The sequence below is a fragment of the Corylus avellana genome, unplaced genomic scaffold, assembly GCF_965113065.1.
Source record: "Corylus avellana unplaced genomic scaffold, dhCorAvel1.hap1.2 HAP1_SCAFFOLD_217, whole genome shotgun sequence".
In the NCBI taxonomy this organism is placed as follows: Eukaryota; Viridiplantae; Streptophyta; class Magnoliopsida; order Fagales; family Betulaceae; genus Corylus; species Corylus avellana.
This window is the reverse complement of record NW_028290604.1, coordinates 16,247-22,503: the sequence shown is the minus strand read 5'-3', so window position 1 is coordinate 22,503 and position 6,257 is coordinate 16,247. Positions and strand designations below refer to the sequence as shown.

General features: G+C 29.2%; 1 non-coding gene across 1 annotated transcript; it reads left to right on the top strand.

The window, feature by feature from the left end:
* Positions 1-3,103: 3,103 nt before the first annotated feature.
* On the top strand, positions 3,104-3,191 carry TRNAS-GCU (transfer RNA serine (anticodon GCU)). The gene has a single exon. It is a non-coding gene; the product is annotated as a tRNA-Ser (tRNA).
* Positions 3,192-6,257: the final 3,066 nt, after the last annotated feature.

Here is a 6,257-nt window from a genome sequence, read left to right as displayed (position 1 = left end):
CGCTCTGGCTGAATATTTTATGTACCGTGAACAACACACTTTAATCATTTATGATGATCCGTCCAAACAAGCACAGGCTTATCGCCAAATGTCTCTTCTATTACGAAGACCACCGGGTCGCGAAGCTTATCCAGGGGATGTTTTTTATTTGCATTCACGACTTTTGGAAAGAGCCGCTAAATCAAGTTCTCATTTAGGTGAAGGAAGTATGACTGCTTTACCAATAGTTGAGACCCAATCGGGAGATGTTTCGGCTTATATTCCTACTAATGTAATTTCGATTACAGATGGACAAATATTCTTATCTGCCGATCTATTCAATGCTGGAATCAGACCTGCTATTAACGTGGGTATTTCCGTCTCCAGAGTAGGATCCGCAGCTCAAATTAAAGCCATGAAACAAGTAGCCGGCAAATTAAAATTGGAATTGGCGCAATTCGCAGAATTAGAAGCCTTTGCACAATTCGCTTCTGATCTCGATAAAGCTACTCAGAATCAATTGGCAAGAGGTCAACGATTACGCGAGTTGCTCAAACAATCTCAAGCAGATCCTCTCACGGTGGAAGAACAGATAATGACTATTTATACTGGAACGAATGGTTATCTTGATTCATTAGAAATTGGACAGGTAAAGAAATTTCTCGGTGAGTTACGTACTTACTTAAAAACGAATAAACCTCAGTTCCAAGAAATTATATCTTCCACCAAGACATTCACTGAGGAAGCAGAAGCCCTTTTGAAAGAAGCTATTCAAGAACAAATGGAACGCTTTCTACTTCAGGAACAAGTATAATTTCTACTTCAGGAACAAGTATGTATAAAAAAATTCTTTTAGATAACTTTCTAATTTTTTCTTTTTTATTATAGTTTATATTATGAAATTATTAATATATTTCATATTCTATAATATAATAGATTTCATATTAAGATAAAATAAATTATAACTATAAAAAGAAGTTATAACTATAATATTATAATATATAGTTAAGTATAAGCGTCTCTTATTCAAATCATTCAAAATACCTAGTAGAAAGAAATATAACAAAATATATGGAAATAAATTGCGTCCAATAGGATTTGAACCTATACTAAAGGTTTAGAAGACCTCTGTCCTATCCATTAGACAATGGACGCTTTTTTTTTTTCTTAGTTTAATTGTCACATCTTTTTTTCTGAAAAAAAGAATATGTGAGAGAATTCCAAAAATTGCACATTCAATTCAACGATTCGGTATATTAATTACATTAAATTAGATTAATTACATTAATCTGATTAATTATATTATTTTTATATTATTTAATATATTAATATAATTAATGTTAATTTTAATATATAATAAATATAAATGAATAAATTATTCTAGATATAATATCTATAATATATATATATTAAATCTAGAATAATAAATATAGAGATATAAGCGGGTAGCGGGAATCGAACCCGCATCGTTAGCTTGGAAGGCTAGGGGTTATAGTCGACGTTGATTCATCATTTTTAACGTCTCTAATTCAAAACCGAACGTGAAACTTTGGTTTCATTCGGCTCCTTTATGGAAGATGGATAAATTCCACAGATGTCAGATGTAAACGAAATAAAAAAAAAATGAAAAAAGAATTTCGGCCCATAACATCTATGTCAGCTTTTCCGTTTGAATGCATTCAAAACAACCCGCTTTCTAGATGATCCCTATAGAAGAGGGGGATTCTAACAATCTTTCTAGTTACTTCGTTCTCTATTTCTATTTGAAAGAATCCTTAGGAAAAGGATTTTGTTTCCACCGAGCTAAAACAATATGTCGATGTCTCTAGTAAACCAAAGTCATTGTTTAATAGCTATTTTGCTTCAATCTCTCTTATACATACAAATCATAAAATTGAAGATTTAGTTACGATTAGAAATACTCCCTTCTCTCTTTATCCATGGATACTTTACTCATACTCATTCAATTGGAAGTATTGATCCAATTTAAAAACAAATTATGTTTCGTAATTTCATAATCCAATTTTTTTTTTAATTTCTAATTGAATCTTTTGGATATAAATCACGAGAATGTCCATTCTTCCTCGAATCTTTCATTGATAGGTAAAGGATTAAATCCTTTTAAGAAATAAAGTTTTTGATCGGAATAGTAATCAAACATTCCGAAGGGACCCCTTAACTATTACGGGATTAATAGAACGAATCACACTTTTACCACTAAACTATACCCGCTACAATGTGATTATTGTATATAAATGTATCCTTTGTCGAACAAAAAAATTAGCCATAATAATTAAGAAGATAGGATCAGAAAAGAATCATGAAAATTAGAGCGTTGACGTGCTTTGTTCAAGGAGCCCGATTAAATTAGGGAAAGAGGAGTCATTTAAATAACTAAATAACACCTTTTTTTGATGGGGGTGCTTTGACATTGACGGATACGGTTCGATAATGTACGCCAAAACATAAAATTCTGCAAGAATATATGGTTCCATTCTTTCTTTTTTTTATTCCAGTAAAGTAAATGGAATAAAAAAAAGAAAGATCAAATAATTAAGAAATGGCACTTTGATTCTATTCTGTATCATAGGAATCGAAATAGTCTTTATTATGATTGTTGTTGTTTCAATAACAAGTATCCTTTTTTCAAATCAAATAAATCATTTTTTCTATGATTCATTGGAACAAAAAAGGCCCAGCGAGGTACTGACCAGGCCGGGCTGTGGAATTAAAAAAAGCTCTTGGAGACGAAATCAAAGAGGTACTTTTATTATATATTAAATTATATAGTAGTAATATATAATTTATTACTTATAATATATATTATTACTATTATTACTTATAATATATATATATATAATTATAGAATTATAATTTATATTCATTGGAATAGTGGATTGGAGATATCTCTTTCGAGCCCTTACTTTATCTCAATGGAATTACTTTTAGTTTCTATATTTTTTAATATTTTTTATATTTTATATGTCTAGATACTATATAATTATATATAATAAAAAGAATATAAAAAATAAAAATAAGAGGTATGGTATAAAAGAAAGAAAGACTCTTTTTTCAAACCTTACTTTTTGTGTAATGTAACATAGTAATTATCCTTTTTCGATTGGGGGAGATGGCTGAGTGGACTAAAGCGTCGGATTGCTAATCCGTTGTACGGGTTTTTCGTACCGAGGGTTCGAATCCCTCTCTTTCCGCTTTTGTCAATGACGTGGTATTTTTTATTTATCTTTCAATTTCGACGAGTCTTTTTTTTTTTTTATTTTTTTATTTAATAGTTAAAGATGTGGAATAAATAAAATCCTAAGAACATTTAAAAATCGAGCAAGGAAAACAAAAACTTTATTTTTTATTCTTCACGTCCAGGATTACGTCCTGGATCATTAGATAGGAATCCGAAGATAAAGAGAGAAACAAAGAATATCACTACTGTGTAAACAAATAGTTTGAGAGTAAGCATTACACAATCTCCAAGATCATTTTTTTGGAAAAAAAGAGAATAGATTCTCCATTTTTATACCACATATACCGCATTTTGACACCAAAAATGGTTTTTATAAAGCTAGAAATAGAAGAAATAGAAAGGAATTTTCATAAATTCATTTGTAATGTAATATGAGTCAAGTCTTTCATTAACAAAATTTTTTGCATACCCACAATATCTAATTGTGGGGGACTCTAATAGGTTCTTTCAATGTAAAAAAAGGGTCCGAATTAGTAAATGGGGTGATCTCCAGACTTATCGTGGCGATACAAGAATTTCAATATTTGAATTGAAGCTTTATACTATAAGACTTATCCGATCTTATCAATTGTTAGAATCTTTTTTTTATAATAAATCATGAATTTTTCTAGGACAGTATTCAAAATCTCATCGAAAACTTACAGCAGCTTGCCAAACAAAAGCTAAGAGAAAAAATAGCACAGGTATTACTGGCATAAAATCTACGATTGGATTCAAAAAAGCGTAGGCTTCGGGCAATTTGGCGAAGAAAAAACTATTTGAAGAAAGAGTAGAATTAAACCAGATACAGATCAAACTAAAGATATTAAGCATAACAAACGTTTTGTTTTTTTGTTTTGTTCTTGAAGATAATTGTATTTATTTTGATTGAGTTATTAATATGAGTTATTGTTATTAATAATATAAAATTAATAATTTAATAATATAATGTTATTTTTTTTTTTTAAGTTTAAGTTATATAAAAAAAATGAGTAAAAATTAAAAAATAAAAATAAGGTAGACCAAAAAACTTTTCTTTGATTTGAACTAACTCAACCAAAAATACTTCAATTCTCAAATTAAAAGAGAATAGAAGAAATCATACTTTCATACAATATCTTAATTGAATTATATGTAATGATCAATAAATTTCGTTTAATTCTATATCTAAATGTATCAAAATCCTAGTAACAATCTATTCTATAGATATTTAGACTATAATTGACGAACAACTAATAAGAATATTAGTGTTTATTAATGTCGAATAGAAATATAAAATGGGGCGTGGCCAAGTGGTAAGGCAACGGGTTTTGGTCCCGGTATTCGGAGGTTCGAATCCTTCCGTCCCAGAGCATACTTATTATATATATCATATCAGATTATATATGTCGTATCATAATACCGATTTTATATCAGAATAAAAGATTGTCTTTTTTTTTTTTTATTAAGAGTATAATAATATTGGATAGAATATGATTCTTTTTTCTTATAATGATTAATTCTTATCTGAATTATATCTTTTTCGCAAATTTAATCGTGTTCAAATAACACCAAATAACACACAGATGTAATTGAATCTATTTGTATCCAAGTAAGATGGGAACATAGATCAAAAGAAAAGAGTTTTTATTATAATATAAAAAAAAAGATCCGGGGACGGGCTTTTCATTCTATGTCCATACCTTTCATATTTAAATTAGTTACTCATAAAAATAAAAAAAAAAGCCTTACTTCTTATATCCATTGGAATTTTCAATGATGCATTCTAAATATAAATGCGAAAGCCTCTCTTTCTTTTTTCCCTATACTTTAACTTTAAATGGTGGTGCAGTCTGATTATTAATTTTCTGTGGATTTATAAATTATAAACGCGGGTGTTCGTTTGATATTGGGGTACTAATTAACTTCAATCAATAATCAATAATCAATAGGATTAACTGGTTTAAAGTAAAAAAAAAAATAGGAGCAATGACTTAATCTGGACTTGTTTTAACTTGCATTTATACAAAATAGTCTAGCACTCCCTAAACTACATATAATATAGGATTCTTTTTTGATTTATGATTCATCATCTTCATAGAATTGACGGAGTAGATAGGAGTTAATCGTCAACGAAAAATACCAATTTCAATGTCTGCGTCTGTCCGAGTATCATTAAAAAACAATCAAGTTACATACGTAACATATGTATTTTCTTTGAACCTCGTTTTTAAGTATTTTGTGGTTTCTCTAATTCTAATGAATAATTGTAAATCTATGTAACAATTGAGACAAAATCTATTATCTTATTCACTTTACCTTATTACATTACCTTAGGTAAAAATTGCAGAAAGATTATTGAATTTTTCAGGTCAAATAAACTACGCAGAAAATGAGGAAATGCTTATATGTATGTCTTGTTATCGTTCTATTTCATTGAAAACTTTATTTTATTTCAATAATTACTTTCAGAAACATTTGTTTAGTCTATATGATAGATATGGGGATCTCCTAGTTCTTTTCTTTCGATTATGATTTATCAAAAATAATAACAACCCCAATCCTTCCTTACATCAGTCTTTATTCCCCACCCCATTAAATTAATAAATTAAAAAAGAAAAAAATAGATATATTATATGGGGTAAATTGAATTCTTGTTGAGACTTCTTCAGAAACTACCCATTCATAAAAGTATAGATTACTATGTACCGACCGAACCAATGATTATTCATGATTCCATAATTGAATCAATTACATACTGGTTACAGCAACCTACTAGAGAAATGTTATGGTAAAACTTCGTTTAAAACGATGTGGTAGAAAGCAACGTGCGACTTGAAGGATATGGTCGGTTGTGGATTCTTACATCCACCATTTTTTTATATTAATTATATAGGAATGAGGGTGCTCTTGGCTCGACATCGTTTGTTCTGTTCCACTGGAAAAACCTCATTTTTTGAGGGTTGCGATGTAAATAGTACATGATCATGATGGAGCTCGAGTAAAAAGTATTGATTCATTTTTTAGGGACATGGATCTAGGGTTAGTGTTAATTAATAAG